Genomic DNA, 22760 nt, shown 5'->3' with positions numbered 1-22760 from the left:
AGGAGGGGAGGAAGGAAGAGGAGAGGGTTTTCATAAGATGAGAGGGAATGGGGTCCGAAGCACAGGTGAGTGGGGTGGTTCTTGTTAAGAGGGAGGAGATCTCATCTGAAGCCCTACTCCCTTCAAAGCCCTACTCCCTTCAAAACCCTACTGAGAGCTCATCTCCTCCAGGATTCTTTCCTAGACTGAGCCCCCTTCTTCCACTCCCCCTCCTCCCCCTCCCCATCCCCCCGTCCTACCTCCTTCCCCTCCCCACAGCACCTGTATATATGTTTGTACATATTTATTGCTCTATTTATTTTACTTGTACATATTTGTACATATATACTATTCTATTTATTTTATTTTGTTAATATGTTTTGTTGTCTGTCTCCCCCTTCTAGACTGTGAGCCCGCTGTTGGGTAGGGACCGTCTCTATATGTTGCCAACTTGTACTTCTCAATCGCTTAGTACAGTGCTTTGCACACAGTAAGCGCTCAATAAATACGATTGAATGAATGAATGAATGAAGATACTGCTGGGAAGGATGGGAAACTAGAGGGGAGGGCTGAGAGCCCAGGGGATGGAGAGGGGAGTAGGTGACTTTGGGGAGCTCAGACCTGATGGTGTTAATTTTAGTAATGAAGTAGGTGGCCAGATCGTTGCTGGTATTTGCTAAGAATTTACTACGTTCTTTACTAAGCACTGGGGTAGATACAAATCATCAGATTGGACACAGTCCCTCTCCCACATAGAATTTACAGTCTGAATAGGAGGGGGAACAGGTGCTGAATCCCCTATTTTCAGATGAAGGAAATGAGGCACAGAGAAGTGAAGTGAGTTGTCCAAGATCACACAGCAGACAAATGGCAGAGACAGAATTAGAAATCAGGTCCTCTGCCTCCCAGGATCAGGCTCTTCACTTCGCCATGCTCCTTCCCTCAAGTGGATCCCTCTGTCCTCCTTTTACCCAAGCAAGAAATAGAATAAATTAGGTAGAGTAGGAAGAAGGGAATGATGGAAAAGTGGATGACAGCTTGATTCAAGAGTACAGTTTCTACAGTCAGTATGAATAGAAACAACAGATTTACAAAGAGGACAAGTCAGAAGCAGGAGCTTTGCCTTATGGGTACAGCACGGGCCTGGGATTCAAAGGGACATGGGTTCTAATCCCGGTTCCACCACTCGTCTGCTGTGCGGCCTTGGGCAGAGTCGCTTAACTTCTCCAAGCATCAATTCACTCATCTGTAAAATGGGGACTGAGATGTGAGACCCACGGGGGGCATGGACTCTATCCAATCTAATTAGCTTGTAACTACTCCAGCACTTAATATAGTGTCTGATATATAGTAAGCGCTTCACAAAAGCCATAAAATGTTACAATTGACTGATTGACAGACGGATTGAGTATCTCAGGTTGTGAATTAGACAAAGGTGAAACAATTCACAGTGGCTCAAGACTGTCGGTGAAAACAGGAACCGTTGAGACGCTGGGACGCAGACGCCGCTGTTTCTACGGGAATCCCGGGGGCTGGCACCATCGCCGATACTGCAAGCACCTGGCCCTTGTTTACCAGGAGCCTCAGGAACCACGTGACCAGAGGGTGCCTGGCTTTTCCAGGCCACGAGGTCCCTCGGCAGGACTCTGCGCCATCCTCCAGAGGTCCCCCTCGGAACAGCTCCCGCTTTATCTACAGGGAAGGTGCCCCGTCTGGAGAACTTCTCAGGTTCTGAGGAAAAACACAGAGGGACCGAGGGCTCCCCTCTCTTCCTTCCTTGCTGACCAAACCCATGAACCTGAGCCGAAACAGGGGACCATCCCAGTCCTGCAGAGGTCAGCGACCCCCAGCCCCATGTTTCCCGGTAAGAGTAATCGGGGTGACTGAAAGGAGGGGCAGAGGGGGACGAGGATGAGGATAGAAGAGATGGAGGCAGTCTGGGGCCTAAGTTGAGGTTCGGAGCAGGGACGTGGAGCTTAGCTGGGCAGGGGTGCTAGCAGGAGGGGAGGTGTTCTCCAATTCAGTAACTCCCAACCATCACATGCTTCTCCTCCTTCCTCCTCAAACCTCGCTACCATGCAAACTACTTGCCAGGCTACGGTGCTCCAGCACAGCGTCAGTACTGTGGAAAGTCACTTCGTCCTTCATTGGGTCCCAGAGTCCCTGGCAGAGGGTAAATGAGAGGCACAGCTGAGAGAGTGTGACCAGCTTTGAACAGCCACTGACACTATCAGCAATTCCTCCTAATAAGAGTTCTTTCCAAATCTTGGGAGAAGACAAAAAATGGGAAAGGTTGTAATCCCTGCCCTCATGGACTTTCCAGCCTACTGGGCTAGGTTGACACAGTCTCATTTACTATCAATCAATTAATCTTGAATCTTGTTTATTGAGCTCTTAATGTGTGCACTAAGCACTTGTAGAGTAAGAATAGTAATAGTAGTACTTGTTAAGCTCTTACTATGTCCCAAGCAATATCCTAGGCGCTGGGGTAGATACAAATTAAGCAGGTTGGATACAGTCCTTGTTCCACATGGGGCTCACAATCGTAACCCCCATTTTACAGATGAGGTAACTAAGGCTCGGAGAAGTTAAATGACTTGCCCATGGTCACACAGCAGACATGAGGTGGAGCCAGAATTAGAACCCAGATTCTTCTTTCTCCTTATGACTCCCAAGCCCGTGCTCTATCCAATTCATAACACCATAACTGACAAATTCCATAACCCTACTAGAAGGAAAGAAAGGATATCATGTCATTTTACAGATGAGGAAAACGAGGCCCAGAGAAGCGAAGTGACTTGCCCAAGGTCCCACAGCAGCAAATGAACAGAGGTAGGATTGAAACAAATGTCCTCGGACTCCCTCTACGCAATGGCTGGGAGACTACAATAGAACAGAGCTGGTAGATGTTTATACTGCTCTCAAGGAGCTCACAGTCAAGAAGAGAACTCCTGGGCCCATGCTTGTTCCACTAAATGAGGATGGGGATAAGTTGATTCACGCTTAAATTAGGTGAAGTGGGTTTAGAGGGCTGGGAAGTGAATCGGGGAAGCTGGTTGGAGAAAGGGGGAATTTAGCAGTGCTCAGAATTAGGAAAGAACTGTTCTGTCTCTGATTTTGAACCGATAAGAGAGGGAGATCCAGGCTAGAATGGAAACGGAAGAGTCCATCTTGAGTAACAACTAGAAAGTTGCTTTTAGAGCTGAGAATAAGTGCTGAACAATGGAAAGGGGATGAAGTGCAGTCATAGGGTGGGGAGCCTTCAAGCCAATTGTGAGTTTTTGTTGCTCGTGAAAAGACACAACTTGTCCTCAGGGTAGGTTGATGAGAGAAGAAGATGTAGACTGAGCGATGCTTTAGGAAAGGTATGAGGTAAGGTTGTGTTTACTTGAGTACAACTGTGAATGCAGACATTGAGCCAATGGAATCAGTTTGATGTATATGTGGGTTTTATTTTTGTTGTTTGTTTTATGATATCATTAAGTGCTTATTATATGCCAGGTACTGTACTACGCACTGGAGTGGATACAAGCTAATCAGGTTGGACACAGTCCATGCCTCACATGGTGCTTTCAGTCATAATCTCCAATTTACAGATGAGGCAACTGAGGCACAGAGAAGGTAAGTGACGGGCCCCAGGTCATAGAAAGGACAAAGCGTGGAGACAGGATTAGTATCCAGGTCCTTCTGTCTAACAGGCTCATTCTCTCTCCACTAAATGGATGAATTTATGTATAAAGGCACTTCTTGTTTTACTATAAAACCAGCAAAATAAATTCGTAGCAGTCATGTATATATCTTTACGTTCGCTGACCTCATCTACCCGCTATTCATTTTAGTTTCAGTCTCCTCAACCAAAAATTATACTCATTATATTTATTAAGTGTTTAGTGCGCACTAAGGAGAGTATTAAGTGCTGGGGGAGATTCAGGACAATCTGGCAGAACACAGTCCGTGTCCCACGAGGAATTAACAGACTAAGTAGGAGGGAAAACAGGTATCTAATCCTCATTTTACTGTTTACTGAGGTGTAGAGAAATTGTCACTTTCCCATGGCTATGCAGCCGACAAGTAGTAGAGATGGGATTAGAACCCAGGTCCTCTGACTCCCAAGCCTATGTTCTCCCCAGTAGCAGCCTGTGTCTTACAGGCCGTTCCGAGGATACCAGCGGCTGAGGGCTGGGACAAAGACTTCTCCACCTATCTGCCTCACCTCGCCGTCGTCAGCGTTTTCCTCTCGATTGGATCCGTTGCCTACCTCAAGCAAGTGTCAGACTCCCCCTCGACTCTGGACCTGTTGGTGTCAGTGTTCTAGACCGTGGTGCCCCCCGTCCTGAACGCCCTCTGAGGAACCGGAACATGAATGCTGCCCTGGGGAGGGTCCTAAATAGGAGATTCCTCCTCCCTCCTCTAAGGGACAAAACGCCTGTTTCCTTTTGCTGACTATCCCATTCCTCATCACGGTTCAGACCGTGGGACTATCCATATAAAGAGCTGTCCAAAGAGAAATCCAGCGCCTGAGGATTTGTCAAAGTCTGGAACAGAGGCTGATAAGACGTGTGTGACTGTAAGCCCGATGTGGACAGGGATTGTCTCTCTTTATTCTGAATGATATTCTCCAAGAGCTTAGTACAATGCTCTGCACATAGTAAGCACTCAATAAATATGATTGATTCAATGAATGAATGAATGAATGACAAATGATTGTTTGAGTTGCATCATGGCTTAGTGGAATGAGCATGTGGCTGGGAGTAATGAGATTTGAAAAGTCTGCCCGGTTCTGCCACCGGCTAGCTGTATGACCTCGGTCCAACCACCTAACTCTTCGGCTCTCTCTGTAAAATCAGGATTCAATACGTGTTCTTTCCTTCTCTTACAATCTGAGCCCCTGTGAGCCCACTGTTGGGTAGGGACTGTCTCTATATGTTGCCAACTTGTACTTCCCAAGCTCTTAGTACAGTGTTCTGCACACAGTAAGCGCTCAATAAGTGCAATTGATTGATTGATTGATTGAAACATGTCCGATCTAATTAGTTTGTTTCTACTCCAGCACCTGGCAGTCTTTTTGCAAGTAAATTCTTAATAAATTCAATAATGATAATGTTGATACAGCTATTGATATTAACAGTAATTTTATGAATTTTAAGGTCACTCTTGGTGGTTATGAAAATCAGAAAATTGGAGGGTGACAAGGGAGAAGGGATGGAATCATGGAAATTGTCCCCAGCATTGTACTGCCTGTTTACTTGTTTTAATGCCTGTATCCCCCTTCTAGACTGTGAGCCCGTTGTGGGCAGGGATTGTCTCTATCTGTTGCTGAATTGTACTTTCCAATCGCTTAGTACAGTGTTCTGCACACAGTAAACGCTAAATAAGTACGATTGATTGAATGAATTAATTTGAGTGGTCAAATCTTTCCCTCGAATCCATTCGTTCATCCATCCATCCGTCCGACCATCTATCCATCCATCTTTCTGTCTGTTCACCCATCTGTCTGTTAATCCATTCATCCATCCATCCATCCACCCACCCACTCATCCATTCATAATAATATTAATAATAATAATAGTGGCGTTTGTTACACACTTACTATGTGCCAGGCATTGTTCTAAGTGCTGGGGCGGATACTAGCCAATCAGGTTTTACACTGTCCCTAGCCCACATGGTGCTCACAGTCTCAATTCCCATTTTACAGATAAGATAACTGAGGCACAGAGAGGTGAAGTGCCTTGACTAAGGTCGCACAGCAAACAATCCACCCATGCATCTATCCATCCATCTAACCACCCATCCATCCATCCATCCAACAACTCATCCATGCATCCATCAATCCATCCATCCATCAATCAATGGTATTTGTTGAATGTATCCTGGGTGTAAAGTACTGTAGTGAAGTAAAGTACTGTATTGAACGCTTCAGAGAGATCAAAATAAATTAAACACGATCCCTGCTTTCCAAAAGCTTAAAATCTAACTTTTAAATCTAACTTGGAGAGATGGACACAGTATTAATTAATGAGAGGATGAAGAAGAGAATAGAAAGAATGGTAAATAGGTGACTATGTACTAAAAAGAGTACATTTTATAAAAGCCACTATGTACAAAACTATAATGGTGGATTTGAGTGCCAAAATGGAGAAGTGGGCTAAGATGCTGATTGGTAGTTGGGAGAAGATGATTTAAGGAGAAGCAAAATGAATCATACGAAGCATCCTGGAAGTGGGGGGAAGGCGGAAGGGCTTTGAAAGTGGAGAAAGCTGTGCTCTGATGGGCTGGAAGCGGAGAGGAGGAAATGTGGGCTGACAGATAATTTTTCCATTTTTCATCACTGGGATATTTTGAAAGGGGACAGGACCATTCAGAGGAGAGAATGCACTGACCTTCTTATCCGAGTTTGGTACAGTGTCTCAGCTATGAGATAGAAGAGGACGAACCTTAGACTAATTCCTATTCCTTCTGAAACCAGGGATTTTCCCGTCGTGTACATCCAGCCAGTATCAGTGATTCCTTCCCATCACCCCGTTCTCAGAACACCTCAACCCCTCCCAAACTGCATTTATTAAGCACTATGTGTTGAGCACTGTTCTAAGCACTGGGGAACAGACAACGTAATCAGGTTGTCCTGCCTGGGATTCAGTCTTAATCTCCATTTTACAGATGAGTTAACTGAGGCTCAGAGAAGTTAAATGGCTTTCCCAAGGTCACACAGCAGACATGTGGCAAAGGTGGGATTAGAACCCATGTCCTCTGACTCCCAGGACTGGGCTCTTGCCACTAAAATATGCTGAATTTTGTCATGTCTCTCTGGTTTGATCCCCGAAGCCAGACCGTGGGAGGGTTTTAGGATGTATTTCGAATCATTTCTCGTTCTCTCTAGATTTGAAATCAGAAGGTGTCAGAAAATGCAACTGATTGAAAGACCGATTGATTGTTTGAGGTCATGAACAAGATGAAACTCAGAGAAGCAGTGTGGCCTAGTCAATAAAGCTTGGACCTGGGAGTCAGAATGACCTGGGCTCTAATCTCGGCTCTGCCACCTTTCTGTTGTGTGAACTTGGGCAAGTCTCTTCTCTTCTCTGGGCTTCAGCTACCTGGTCTGGTAAATGGAGGTGAGACTATGAGCCCCATGCGGGACAGGGACTATGTCCAACCTGATTAGATCATATCGAATCCCAAGACTTAGTACAGTGCCTGGCACAGGGGAAACGCTTAACATGTACCATTGAAGAGAAAAAAAGCTAAAGCGCCCTCCCGTTGATCCAGATGGTCACTAATTTCAAGAACCGTTAGTATGCTATTGCCAAGGGAACCATGCAGTTGAGTGCCATCACTGCACCCTCATCTCTGTGGGGACTCAAAGACTGTGGGGAAAGCTGCCATGATCCTGTGCTCCGGGGACCCCTCTCGGAACAGAGGTGGCTTTATCAAAGGGGACGGGGGCCCTGTCTTAAAAGCGTGTCTCAGTGTCCGCGGGAGAGCAGAGAGGGGCTAACGGCTCCTCGCTGTACCTCCGTGGCCGCTGCATCCAGGGGTCCGAGGAGAGAGGGGCAACCAGCCAATCCCAGAGCGGGTGAGGGCTCCTCCAACCCCTCGCTGGCCCTTTGACAGTGACCGGGGGAGGGGAGGAACAGGGAGGGACCATCAGGCTAATCGATGTGAGAATCACTTTGGGAAGACGTTCATACCCGGGGTCCAGGGTGGAGTTGGAAACAGAGCTGCCTACACAAGCAGAGAGAAAGGATTTGCTCCCATTGTAGGCCCCTGGGCCCCTCCATCCACCTCCCAAAACCCAGCTACCATGGCTGCCGGGCTAGGACATTATGGCATGGTGTCAGCCCCTGTGCCGTGGTGACTTCAGCAATCAGCTCAATCCTTCGGGCAGGGACAAGAGGGTATGACTGAGACTGCACCAGCCAGATGTTTCAGCACCAATTCTTCCTCACAGGACTTCCCCCCCGCCCCCAATCTTGGGCAGATGCAAGCGAGAAGAACTGCAGCCTAGTGGATAGAGCTCAGGCTGGGAGTTGGAAGCCTTGGGTTTTAATAACGGCTCCGCCTCTTTTTATTTTTTAATGGTATTTGTTTTGTGCTTACTATGTGTCAAACATTGTTCGAAGCACTGGACAAGTTAATCATGTTGGACAAAATCCCTGTACCTCATGGGACTCACAGTCTGAGCAGGAGGGAGAACGGGAGAACTGCGGCACAGAGAAGGTACGTGACTTGCCCAAGGTCACACAGCAAGCAATTGGTAGAGCTGGAAATAAAGCCCAGGCCCGTGCTCTTTCCACTGGGCCATGCTGCTTCTCTTCTGGGTGATTTGGGGCAAATCACTTCGCTTCTCTGTGCCTCAGTTCCCTCATCTGTAAGATGGGGACTGAGACTGTGAGCCCTGTGTGGGACGGGAACTGTGACCCACCCAATTTTCTTGTATTCACACCAGATCTTAGTACAGTGCCTGGCACATAATGGGAGCTTAAGAAATACCATGAAAAGAGAGGTAAAAGGCCTGATCCATGCCCTCAAAGACTTTCCAATCTAATAGACTGGATAGGCAAAATTTCATTTACAACTGGGAGGAGAAAAGAATGCAACAGTGGATATGTGGATGAGAAGCAGCCTGGCTTAGTGGAAAAAGGCCGCGCTTGGAAGTCAGAGATCGTGGTTTCCAATCCCGGCTCTGCCACCTGTCAGCTGTTTGACTTGGGGCAACTTATTTAACTTCTCTGTACCTCCGTTACCTCATCTGTGAAGTGGGGATTAAGATTGTGAGCCCCATGTGGGACACTCTGATTACCTTCTATCCCCCCCGCCAATGCTTAGAACAGTGCTGGGCCCATAGTAAGCGCTTAACAAATACTATCGTTATTGTTATTACTAGTGGTTGATAATCATATTTTTGCGTGCTTAATGTGTGCACAGCACTAAACTGAGTGCTGAGGAGAGCACCCTAAAAAGAGTTTGTAGACATGTTCCCTTCCCACAAGGAGCTCACCGTTTAGTGGGGAAGAAGACATTAATCAGTCAACCGATTGGAGATATTTATTGAACACTTACTGGGTGCAGACCACTGTACTAACTTCTTGGAGTAATACAAAATAAAAGAGTTGGTAGACGTGTTTCCTCAAGGAGCTTATAGTCTATTGTAAGGAACCCTACACTCAGCATCAATATCCTGAGGGTCTGCGGATGCATTAAGTCTGGAGATGGTCCCTGACAGATGGTGGGAGGAAGTGAATTAGCTAAATCCTACTTGAGAAGGTGGAATTCCAGAGGGCTTTCGAGAGTGGGATATATTCTGGCTGGGGAATTGCAAAGGGTGCATTTCCAGGTCAGAGGAACGGTGGGAGCCAGAGGTGGGAGGAGGAAGCGTCCAAAGTAACTCATTGTAAGAAGGTTCTTTTTGGAGAGTTGGTTGGAGAAAGCAGATAATGAGAAGAGTTAGAACAGGTGGATGGCACTGGAACCAGTGATCAGACATTCACTGAAATCAACCGAACTACAATCCGTTATTCCTCTAGACCGTACGCTCGGTGTGGGCAGGGACTGTGTTTGGTTATTATTCTATTGTACTCTTCCCAGCATTTAGTACAGTGCTCTGCACACAGTAAGAGCTTAATAAATATTACTGAACGAATTTATTTTCCACTTTACAGCTGGGATGTTCTCTCTGTCCTTCTGTGGGTCCAACATCGTCCAGCAGTTTTTCTGTGATGACCCTTCCCTGCTGAAGATCTCCTGCTCCAAGGACTACGTCGCCATTGACGTGAGCTTCACCGCTGGGATAGTGTACGCCGTCGCCTGCTTCATTCTCATCATCGTCTAGTACGTGCGCATCTTCCGGGCCGTACTGAGGATGCCAGCCGCCGAGGGCCGGGCCAAAGCCACCTCTCTATCGTCACTGTTTTCATCTCGGCGGCGGTATTTGCCTACATCAAGCTGCCCTCAGACTCCTCCTCGATAGTGGATCTGCTGATGTCCGTGTTCTACTCTATGGTGCCCCCCACCCTGAACCCCCTCATCTACAGCCTGAGGAACCGGGACATGAAGACCGCCATGGGCAGGATCCTAAAAGGGTCACTCACCCGGCCTCCGCTCTGGGACAGAATGTCTACTCCCTTGTGAAAATCATCTCACCCCACCACGTAACCAAGGAATTGCCCTTGGACATAGCCAGATACGTAGCTCTCTACAGGGTTTACAGAAAACCCTGGACGTTGATGAATTATCAAAGTCTGGGAGGGAGGTAGCTAAGACTGAAGTAGGACTGACAATCCAGTTTTGGGGAGGCATCATGGCTTAAAGGAAGGGGAGTCCCTGTAGACTGTAAGCTCACTATGGGCAAGGAATGCGTTCAACAACTCTGGTAAACTGAACTCTCCCAAGTGCTTAGTACTTCCTCAACCATTAAATCCTGTTTGGGGACGGTTCTAAGCCCTGCTATGCCATTTGTCTTGTGTGTGACCTTGGGCGAGCCACTTAACCTCTCCGTGCCTCAGTTACCTCATCTGTAAAATGGCTATTAAGATGGTGAATCCCTCGTGGGACAACCCGATGACCCTGTATATACCCCACTGTCCTTAGAACAGTCTTGGCACGTAGCAAGTGCTTAACAAATGCCATAATTTATTTTTAATTTTACCATGGCCTAAAGGAATGAGAATCTCTCTACACTGTAAGATCATTGTGGGCAGGGAACGTATCTACCAACTTTGTTATATTGAACTTTTCCAAATGCTTAGCACAGTGCTGGGCCAAGAGAAAGTGCTCAATGAATATGATTGATTGAGACGAGTTCTGGTGTCAGCTTTGCTATTGGCCTGCTTTGTGACCTAGGGGCAGTGACTTAACATCCCTATGATCTCTCTTCCTCTTACACTCTGAGCACCTCTGGGACAGATATTGTGTCTGAACTGATTCTTTTGTTTCTACTCCAGCAAGTGGAACAATTTAGGTATGCAACTTCTTAATAAATACGATAATGATATCATTATTAGTAATGACTACGAAAATACAATGATTCGCTCTTTAGCATGATTCTGGGGGTTGGAATGAAAGTTGGAAAATGGGGGGTGGTATGGGAAAAGGGAAAAAAGGATGGAAGGAAGGAAGGAAAGATGGATTGATGAGAGAGGATGGATTTGACAAGGCAGATGGAGCTTCCTTCCTTCCATCCATCCATCCTTCCAACCATTCATCTATCCAACCATCCATCCAGAGCACGGGCGTGGGAATCAGAGGTCGTGGGTTCTAATCCCAGTTTTGCTACTTGTCTGCCATGTGACCTTGGTCAAGTCTCTTCAGTTCTCTGGGTCTCAGTTCCCTCAGCTGTAAAATGGGGGTTGAGACTGTGAGCCCATGTGGGACAGACTCTTGCCTGACCCAATTTGCAAGTATACACTCCAGCGTTTAGCATAGTACCTGGCTCATAATAAACTCATCAAATACCACAATTATTATTTTTGAATTGTTATTACTATTATTAAGGATGGGGAGGGGTCTTTTTACACAGGCTGAAACCGAGACAACTTAGCACCCCGAGACACCAAAGCACAGGGAAGCAGCATAGCCCAGTTGATAAAGCATGGACCTGGGAGTCAGAGGAACTGAGTTCTAATTCCGCCTCCACCATTTGTCTGCCATGTGTCCTTGGGCAAGTCATTTCACTTCTTGCCCCAACTACCTCATCTGTAAAATGGGGATTAAGACGAAGTCCTATGCGAGGCAGGGACTGTGTCCAACCTGACTAGCTTGTGGGTACTTCAGTGCTTAGACTGTTCCTGGAAAATACCAAACACTTAAAACTTACCATTATGAACAAAATAATCAGGGAAGGTCCCGTGGATTTAATTGAGTTTCAGGAAGGAGTTTGGAAGATGGGAAGCCCTGTGGTCTGGTGGATATGAAGGGAGAGGGAATTCCAAGCGGGGGAAAGGTGGTGAGGTAGGGATCCGAGTCAGGGGAGTTGGGAACGAGGCACAGTGAGATGGTGAGCTTGGGAGGAATGGAGAATGCAGATAGGAATTCTGTAGGGGAAAATAATGCACATTATTCAATCAATCATATTTATTGAGCGCTTAATATGTGTAGACCTTGGTAGTAAGCGCTTGGGAGAGTACGATATAACAATATAACAGGGTTGGTAGCCAAATTCCCTGCCCATGATGAGCCTACAGGCTAGAGGGGAATGTCTAAGTTGGATTGCTGCAGATTTCAGATGGTCCCAAGCCCTGGCATGGGATGAAGCTCCAAACATCAGAGCTTAAACAGAACGCTATTATTAATCACCGAAAGGGAATGATTATTAGTCTGTTGATGTTGTCATAGGAAGGAGTCACAGAGCAGCAACCCCACGGGAATGGGCAGTTATTTAGGTTGTGGGGGCCGGGACCACAGGGAGCCCACGATCCTGGCCTTCCGAGATCCCCGGATAGTCAGCCGTCTTACGGAGCCCGGGGCCCGTCCTCCCACGCGTAATCTCCCAGGAAATAATCTGCCCGTCATCTGAGGGGATGGCACAACCAGTCGGAGAGCCGAGAGGGGGAGGGAGGATTCTAACAGCTCTCACCCCTCGCCCAGACCATCCTGTCACCACCACCCGCATCCAGGACAGACGAGACGGAGTGATCCTCCCTCTCAGCAGAGTTAGGCGTTCCCCAGCCCAGGACAGGCACGGTGAGTCCGCAGAGGAGCAGGGGAAAGGTGAGAGAAATTTCAATAGGGAACTGGGGTGACCAGGGTCAGAATCGCAATTTCTCTAAATTAAAATCAGTGTCGCTTAGTAGAAAGAGCACGGGCCCGGGAGTCAAGAGGACCCGGGTTCTAATCCGGCCTCCGCCACTTGCCAGCTGTGTGACTTTGGGCAAGCTACTTCACTTCTTTGTGCCTCAGTTACCTCATCTGTAAAATGGGGATTAAGACTGTGAGCTACATGTGGGACAGGGACTGTGTCCAACCCGATTTGCTTGTATTCCTCCCCAGCGCTTAGTATAGTGTCTGGCACATAGTAAGCCCTTAACAAATACCATAAAAAACTTCTGAGACTAAGAGCTTATTGATAGACTCAATTTTGTTTTGGCTGGAACATGTCTTGGCTACTAAGCCGTCTGAGAATTTGCCAACTTCCAGTCTACACTACGAGTCTGTTTAGATGCAGTGTGCTGTGTTGCAGGAAGAAATGGCTTGTACGTAAAGTGTCTGACAAAGTGAATTGTTCAGCACCAGCCTTCCTTAAACAAATCGTCTTGTGATTGTACAACCCCTGCATTCTAAATTTCTATAGCCCAAATCATTCAGTGGAAAATTCTGAGCTCTTACCTTGTGCAGAGCACTGGACACAATCTCTGCTGATGTTTCAGAATAAAACAGACATCATCGACGTGGAAAATTTTCCGTTCTGTCCTGAATAAAGACAGAGGTAGGACGAGATGACGAGGTGAGGTTTCCCTTCTAGACTGCAAGTTGGTTGTGGTCAGGGAACGTGTCTATCAAATCTTTTGTAGAGGACTCTCCCAGGTGCTTATAGTAGTGTGCTCTGCACACAGTAAGCGTTCAATAAATACCATTGATTGATTAATGGATTGGTTGAGGTTCATCCCCGGACAAAGGCATTATCTTGCCATGAGAATTTCTTCCTGAATGTTTTAAATCCCTGTCTGAAGTCAGGTCCTATTATGATTCCCAAGGGCATCTTGCAAGACATGGTCAACATCTCCGCGGTGAGGGAATTCCTGCTCCTGTTATTCTGAGAGATCCCGTAGCTTTAGCTGGTCCACGCCGCGCTGTTCCTCCTGGTCCACCTGGCGGCCCTGACGGGGAATCTCCTCATCATCACCGTCACCGTCCTGGACCAGTGCCTCCACACCCCCATGCACTTCTTCCTCAGGAACCTGCCCGTTCTCGACCTCTGCTACATCTCCGTCACCGTCCCCAAATCCATCCCCAGCTCCCTGACCGACCGTAGATCCATCTCTTTCCTGAGCTGTGCCACCCAGGCCTTCTCGGTGGTTTTCTTTGCAGAGGCAGAATAGTTTGTCCTCACGGCGATGTCCTACGACCGCTACGCGGCCATTTGTCTCCCCCTGCGCTACGAGGTCTTCATGAACAGAGTGGCCTGTGGGAAGATGGCGGCCGCCTCGTGGCTCAGTGGGGGCCTACTTAGAGTCTTGCTTTCAGCTTCGACCTTTTCTCTGTCCTTCTGCCGGTCCAACGTCATCCAGCAGTTTTTCTGAGACATCTCCTCCCTCCTAAAGATCACCTGCTTGGAGGACCACGTCTCCATAGACGTGAGCATCACCACCGGGTTAGCGTTAGGCGTCGTCTGCTTCATTCTCATCATCGTTTCGTACACGCGCATCTTCTGATCCGTGCTGAGGATGCCGGCCGCCGAGGGCCGGGCCAAAGCCTTCTCCACCTGCCTGACCCACCTCGGCGTCGTCACTCTCTTTATCATGACTTGTTTCTGTGCTTACTTGAAGCCACGCTCATTAGAGAAGCAGCGTGGCTCAGTGGAAAGAGCACAGGCTTGGGAGTCAGAGGTCATGGGTTCAAATCCCAGCTCTGCCAATTGTCAGATGTGTGACTTTGGGAAAGTCGCTTAACGTCTCTGGGCCTCAGTTACCTCATCTGTAAAATGGGGAATAAGACCGTGAGGCCCACGTGGGACAATCTGATCACCTTGTATCCTCCCCAGAGCTTAGAACAGTGCTTTGCAAATAGTAAGCGCTTAATAAATACCATTATTATTATTAATCCCCCTCAGTACTGAACCTGCTGGTTTCCGTGTTATACACCGTGGTGTCCCCCACCCTGAACCCCCTCATCTACAGCCTGAGGAACAGGGACTTGAAGGCCGCCCTGGGGAGGGGGCTAGGAAGGGAATGGCTTCCATCTTGGGCATGTGAAGTCACCATGTTTTGCCTGCTTGAGTTAACGTGGCCACAGTGAATGTCCCCAGCATCTTTCAGAGACCAGATCTTTGTGTGCGTCACCCACAGACAACCCTAGGGGAAGGGAAAACCATCAATAGCACTTATTTAGATCATGCTCCTGTTTTCCATGGACAGACTGGGTCAGACTGGATTCTTCTTCTGTCTCCTGAGCTGAAGGCCACCCTTCGAAGGAGGGCACAAATCTTAACGGAAGCTGACACCCAAAGTCGTACCTTTGCCAGTCGGAACTACTTTTCCCCGAGTAATAATGTCATCGGTGGGGGATTAGCTCCTGCATTGACTCATCTCTGTGCTGTGGAACCCCACTTGAAACTTGTAAACTTTACACTGCCCAATTACCAAGTTGCAGAATGTGCCTGGCTCCTATTTCTGCATTTCTTTAGAGTGTTTCATGTCCAAATGTGTATGTGTTTGCCTATATGTGTGTGCACAGTATGGCTCAAAAAAAAAGGTAATTTTTACCCAGAGTAATTAATTAATTTTGTTTTGTTTTTGTCTTTTTATTGGCGCTCAGAGTTATCAATCGATCAATCGATCCATGCTTTTTTGTGTTTTTTTCTAACTGGTATTTGTAAAGCCCTTACTATGTGACAGGCACTGCACTAAGCACTTGGTACATACAAGATAATCAGGTTGGACACAGTCCCTGTCCCTCCTTGGGTTCATGGTACCTGAGACCCAGAGAAGTGAAATGACTTGCCCAAGACCACACAGCAGACAAGTGGCAGAGCTGGGTTTAGAACCTTATGAACTTCGTACTCCCAGTCCCGGGATCTACCTGCTAAGCCATCCAGGCACCACACCTTCTGTAACAGAGTTCGGCCAGCATCACTGATTGTTCAGGACTAACTCTCAAACTACACGAAAAGATCAGCGAAGCAGCATGCCCTAGTGGAAAGAGCAGGGGCCCAGAAGTCAGAGAACCTGGGTTCTAATCCTAGCTCTGCCAAATCCCTGCTGTGTGACCTTGGGCAAGTTATTTTATTTCTCCATTCTTCAGTTTCCTCATCTGTAAAATGTGGATTCAGCGATAGTAATAATAATAATTATAGTTTTTTTAAGCTCTTATTATGTATCAAACACTGTTCTAAGCACCTCCTGTTACCCGCCATCCCAGTTATACTGTGAGCCCCGTGTAAAACCTGATGAAGAAGCGTGGCTCAATGGAAAGAGCACGGGCTTGGGAGTCAGAGATCATGGGTTCAAATCCTAGCTCTGCCAATTGTCAGCTGTGTGACTTTGGGCAAGTCACTTAACTTCTCTGTACCTCAGTTAACTCATCTGTAAAATGGGGATGAAGACTGTGAGCCCCACGTGGGACAAACTGATCACCTTGCATCCCCCGGCGCTTAGAACAGTGCTTTGCACATAGTAAGAGCTCAACAAATGCCTACATAAGAATAATAATAATAATTATTATTATTATTCCCCCAGGGCGATACCTGAGGTCAGGGCGACCAAGAGGGTGGTGTCCCTAGTCACCCTCTATGTCCTCCTCTACTGGTGGCAGTCCATTATGCTGAGTGTTATACTCAACGTGAAAGGAAAATCTCCTCTGCTCGTGAACTGTCAAATGAGATTAAGGTTTACCTTCCTGATCATCTGCCTGCTTTTGATTGTTCAGAGCGACCGGAGGATAAATGCAATCTGGAAAAAGGAATCACCTGGTTCCAACATAGATTTTCCACAGATTCCCAGGGAAGCTGCCTCGCCTCCACTCCACTTAAGTCCCGCTCGGGTAAAGAGACCGGGTATCTTGATCCCAGAAAGCCAAGAGAAGCTGTATGGCCTAGTGGGTAGAGTAGAAGAGGACCTGGGTCTAATCCCTGCTCCCCTACTCGTCTGTTGTGTGACCTTCGGCAAAGCACTTCACTTCTCTGGGCCTCGGTTACCACATCTGTAAAATGGAGATTAAGACTGTGAGCCCCACCTGGGACAGGGACTTGCTTGACCCAATTTGTTTATATCTACTCCAGCGCTTAGAACAGTGCTCGGAACATAATAAACCGTTATCAAATACCACATTTATTATTATTGTTATTATTATTAATGATGGGGAGGGGGGCATTTTACATAGGACCAGATGGAGAGAATTAAGCACCCTGAGACAGGGAAGCACAGGGAAGCATCATAGCCCAGTTGATAGAGCATGAACCTCTACTGTATCAGCCTCCTCTCCGATCTCCCATCCTCCTGTCTCTCCCCACTTCAATCCATACTTCACACGGCTGCCCGGATTGTCTTTGTCCAGAAACGCTCTGGGCATGTTACTCCCCTCCTCAAAAATCTCCAGTGGCTACCAATCAACCTATGCATCAGGCAGAAACTCCTCACCCTCGACTTCAAGGCTCTCCATCACCTCGCCCCCTCCTACCTCACCTCCCTTCTCTCCTTCTACAGCCCAGCCCGCACCCTCCGCTCCTCTGCCGCTAATCTCCTCACCGTGGCTCGTTCTCGACTGTCCCGGTCCACGTCATCCCCCTGGCCTGGAATGTCCTCCCTCCCCACGTCCGACAAAATAGCTCTCTTCCTCCCTTCAAGGCCCTACTGAGAACTCACCTCCTCCAAGATGCCTTCCCAGACTGAGCCCCCTCCTTCCTCTCCCCCCTCCCTCCACCATCCCCCCCGCCTTACCTCCTTCCCTTCCCCACAACACCTGTGTATATGTATATATGTTTGTACGTATTTATTACTCTATTTATGCATTTATTTTACTTGTACGTATTCTATTTATTTTATTTTGTTAATATGTTTTGTTCTGTTCTCTGTCTACCCCTTCTAAACTGTGAGCCCACTTTGGGGTAGGGACCGTCTCTATATGTTGCCAACTTGTACTTCCCAAGCGCTTAGTACAGTGTTCTGCACACAGTAAGCGCTCAATAAATACGATTGATTGAATGAATGAATGAATGAATGAATGACCCGGGAGTCGGAGGACCTGGTTTCTAATTCCACCTTCACCGTTTGGGAATCACATGGGAATTGGCAGTTATTTAGATTGTGGGGCCAGGACCACAAAGAGCCCACGATCCTGGCCTTCCTAGATTCCCGGACAGTCATCTGTCTCAGCGGAGCCCCGGGCCTGTCCTCCCACGTGGCCTAGTGGGTAGAGCCCGGGCCTGGAAATCAGAAGTTCATGGGTTCTAATCCAGGCTCTGCAGCCCGTCTGTTGTGTGACCTTGGGCAAGTCACTTCACTTCACTTCTCTGGGCCTCAGTGACCTCATCTGTTAAATGGGGATAGAGACTCTGTCCAAAACGATTTGCTTGTATCCATCCCGGTGCTTGGTACAGTGCCTAGCACAAAATACCCCTTAAGCGCTTAGTACAGTGTTCTGCACATAATAAGCGCTCAATAAATGCGATTGAACGAATAAATGAATGAATAGCACCCTGCTTCTATACAGTTCGAAACTTGCTGCTTCGAATAGAATGGAAGCTCCCTAGAGACAGTGATTATATGTACTAATACCGTGTCCTCTGTAGTTACTCAATAAATAGAATTGACTGACTTAGTCCTATTCCTTCACCACCAACATCAGTGTCTCTAAATTGAAGTCTTCCCTCTTCCTGTGCAGGGAGTCGACATCATTCCCTAGAAATGTTCAATTCATCCACCGTGAACTCAGAGATCATTTTGAATCCAATAACTCTCCTCTCCATAGAGAATCACCATTAAGTGCCCTGTCATTTCCTTCACTCATCCCATCAGTGGACTCTAACTTTGGCTCTTCCTTCATCACATGCAGAAAGTCAGTGGTGCCTCCCCCAAATGCCCAACGTCTACACTGAAGGAATTCCTCTTGCTGGGTTTCTCGAAGATCCGGGAGCTGCAGCTAGTCTACCCCGCGGTGTTCCTCCTAGTCTACCTGACGGCCCTAACAGGGAATCTCCTCATTGTCCCTGTCACCGCCCTCGACCAGTGCCTCCACACCCCCATGTACCTTTTTCTCAGGAAACTGTCCATCATCGACCTCTGATACATCTCCATCACCGTCCCGAAGTCCTCCGCCATCTTCCTGGCCGATTGGAGATACATCTCCCTTCTGGGCTGTGCCGCCCAGGTCTTCCTGGTGGTCGTTTTGGCCACTTCAGAGATGGTCATCCTCACAGCGATGTCCTACGACGGCTACGCCGCCATTTGCCTCCCTCTGAGCTATGAGCTCATCATGACCAACATGGCCTGTGGAAAGAGGGTGGCCTCCTCCTGGCTCATCGGGGTTATGTTTGGCGTCTTCTATTCAGCTTCAACTTTTTCCCTGAGCTTCTGTGGATCCAACATCATCCAGCCATTCTTCTGTGACATCCCCTTCCTGCTGAAAATCTCCTTCTCCGTGGACCACATCATCAACTATGTTAGCGTCACCGGTGGTGTAGCTTTAGGTGTCGTCTGCTTCTTCACCATCGTTGTCTCCTATGTGCGCATCTTCCATGCCATGCTGAGGATGCCGGCCGCCGAGAGCCGGGCCTAAACCTTCTCCACGTGCCTGCCTCACCTCGCCGTCGTCACTGTCTTCCTCTTGACCATGACCTTCATCTACCTCTAGCCCGTGTCAGGCTCCCCCTTGACCCTGGACCTGCTGGTGTCCATGTCCTACAACATGATGTCCCCCACACTGAACCTCGTCATCTACAACCTGAGGAACCGGGACATCAAGGCCGCCCTGGGGAGAGTCCTAAAGGGGAGGTTCCTCCTTCCTCATCTAAGGGACAAAATGTCTGTTTCATTTTGCTGACTATCCCAGCCCTCATCAGGGTTCTGACCGTGGGGGTAGCCATATAAAGAGCTGTCCAAAGAGGAAGTACAGTGCCTGAGGATTTGTTAATCTCTGGGACAGAGGCTGATAAGCTGTGTGTGACTCTAATCCAGGTGTGGGCAGGAATTGTCTCCCTTTATTCTGAATGGTACTTTCCAAACACTTAGTACAGTGCTCTGCACACAGTAAGCAGTCAATAAATATGATCGAATGAATGAATGAGTGAATGACAAGTGATTGTTTGGGCGACATCATGGTTTCGTGGAATGAGCAGGAGATTTGAAAGGTCTGCCCGGTTATGCCACCGGCCTGCTGTATCACCCTGGTCCAGCTATGTAACCTCTCTGGACCGCTCTGTAAAATCGGGGTTCAATATGTGTTCTCTCTTTCTCTTACAATCTGGGTCCCTGTGGGTCAGGAAACGTTTCCAATCTAACAAGTTTTTTTCTACTACAGCACTTGGCGGACTTTTACAAGTAAATTATTAAGAAATTCAATAATGATAATATCTCTACGACTACTGATAATAACAGTAATTCTATGAATTTTAAGATCACTCTTGGTGGTTATGAAAATCATAAAATCGGAGGGTGACAAGGGAGAAGAGACGCAATCGTGGAAACTGTTCCCCACATTTGACTGCCTGTATACTTGTTTTGATGGTTGTCTCCCCGCTCCTATTCTGTGAGCCCGTTGCAGGCAGGGATAGTTTCTATTTCTTGCTGAATTGTACTTCCCAAATAAATACGATTGAATGAATGAAGGAAGGTCTCCAGACACTAAACCTGCCAATCTGTCACTCTCTACCTCTGTGCTGAGGGCTCTGATTCTCCATTGTTTACTCGAAGTAACCAATCGTATTCCCCCATTGAGGATATAAGGATATATTCTCTTTTTGATACGGTATTTTTAAGCACTTACTTCGTTTCAAGCACTGTTCTTAGTGCTGGGATAGATGCAAATCAATCAGGTTGCACACAATCCCTGTCCCTCATGAGGGTCACAGTCTACGTAGGAGGGAGAACTGGTATTGCATCTCCATTTTACAGCCGAAGAAAATGAGTCCCAGAGAAGTGAAGTGACTTGCCCAAGGTCACCCGGGAAGCATTCGGGAGAGCTGGGACTTTCATGCCCAGGTTCTGTCCACTAAATAATGCTGCTTCTCCTATTTAGAAGCATACCACTCTCTCCCTGTCTCTCTCTATCTGGATATGGGTATACTTATTTGGAAGAAGATGCTGTTGTTGCCATGGGAACATCACGGGCGAGGACCGTTGCTGCATTTGGGAGGGCCAGGTTCCTATCTCCAGAAGATTCTTGCATCGCCTTGCCCACAGGATCTCTCCACAGGGGCCCAAGCTGGTCATTCATTCATTCATTCATTCAATCGTATTTATTGAGCACTTCCTGTGTGCAGAGCATTGTACTAAACGCTTGGGAAGTACAAGTTGGCAACATATAGAGACGGTCCCTACCCAACAGTGGGCTCACAGTCTAGAAGGGGGAGACAGAGTTCATTCATTCATTCAGTCGTATTTATTGATCGCTTATTTTGTGCTGACCACTGTACTAAGCACTTGGGAAGTACAATTCAGCAACAAATGGAGACGATCCCTGCCCACAACGGGCGCACAGTCTTAAACGGGGGCAAGACCAGTTCAGACCAAGACCGTACCCCAAACACAGCAGGCTAGTAGGAGGGGAATGGCTTGCCTGCAATAATAAATCATCAATAATCTTGGTACATGTTAAGTGCTTACTGTGTGCCAAGCACTGTTCTAAGCGCCAGAGTAGATACAGGTTAATCAGTTTGGACACAGCCCCTGTCCATCATGGGGCTCACACCCTTATCCCCATTTTACAGATGAGGTAACCAAGGCACAAGGACGTGAAGTGACTTGCCCAAGGTCACACAACAGACTTGTTCATGATCCGGGATTAGAACCCAAATCCTTCTTACTCCCCGGCCCGTGCTATATCCATCAGTGGCCCCATCGCAGACACAGCTCTCCTCCCTGCAGCATCCCCACCCTGGCTACCCTGGCAACCATCTGCCAGGCTCAGATGCTACAATCAAGCATCGGCACCATGCTGCATTCACTTCGGGTGTCAGTGGTTCCTGTATGTCAAAAACGTTTTCAGCGGGAACGTGATTGTCAAGAATGAGAAAGCGCGACTGATTCTGGGAAAAACCCCAGTACCATCATCAGTTCTTCTGAACCAAAGTTTTCCTGCGAATAAATGCCTTACCGTGAAGGAGAGTTTGCGTACACCAATGAAGCTTAAGGCTATGCTATTGAGAGATACTCTCGCTAGGTTTGCCTATAACGGAAAGGTCTAAGTGCAAACGTCAGACAAATGCAATTTACCTGTCCTGGGCAGCAGTGGCATGGGAAAGAGTCAAAGGCACATGGACAAATGATCAAAATGTGGATCAAAGACAACGGTGGAGACTCAAGGTTTCACTGCGTTTCACCACTCCTTTATGTTTACCAAGAAACCTCTATGGATGCACATACCAGAATGACTACTGGTAGTTTATCCATAAAGCGTTGTTGGTAAACACATGGCAGTGTTTTATCATTGCCTCCTTCCATGCGGTAAACCTAAATCTCCACCCTTGACTCTCTCCAGCGCCGTTGCTGCCCAGCACAGGTGTGTTTTGACTTGTAGCAGATTATATTCCACTCGCTAGCCACTGCCCAAGCTAGGAATGGAATGGGTACGCCTCTGCTTGATTTTCCCTCCCATAGTCGAGACTGGCAGAGGACTGGAAACTCTCCAGTTGCGATCCTGAGAGGGGCAGAGGATATTAGTTTGAGTATAAAATCACTTCTAGAATATAACCTCGTCGTAGGCAGGGAACGTACCTACCAACTCCATTATCTTGGACTCTTCCGAACATTTAGTATAGTGCTCTGCACACAGTAACTGCTCAATGAATACATTGACTGACGTACAACATTTCACAGCAGCCAAGTTCAAGTCTTTATCCTCTCTGGTAGTCTCCTATCTGCAATTTATTTTAGTTTATGTCTCCCCAAATAATAATGATACTTGTGGCTTTTGTTAAA

At 47.5% G+C, this 22760-nt stretch overlaps 1 non-coding gene across 1 annotated transcript; it reads right to left on the bottom strand.

The window, feature by feature from the left end:
- Nucleotides 1–22351: 22351 nt before the first annotated feature.
- LOC119921623 lies at nt 22352–22489 on the bottom strand. The gene has a single exon (XR_005448569.1). It is a non-coding gene; the product is annotated as a small nucleolar RNA SNORA7 (small nucleolar RNA).
- Nucleotides 22490–22760: the final 271 nt, after the last annotated feature.

This window comes from Tachyglossus aculeatus, assembly GCF_015852505.1.
Source record: "Tachyglossus aculeatus isolate mTacAcu1 chromosome 12 unlocalized genomic scaffold, mTacAcu1.pri SUPER_6_unloc_3, whole genome shotgun sequence".
NCBI classification, from domain to species: domain Eukaryota; kingdom Metazoa; phylum Chordata; class Mammalia; order Monotremata; family Tachyglossidae; genus Tachyglossus; species Tachyglossus aculeatus.
Note: the sequence above shows the minus strand (reverse complement) of the source record. Positions and strands in the feature narration are given on the sequence as shown.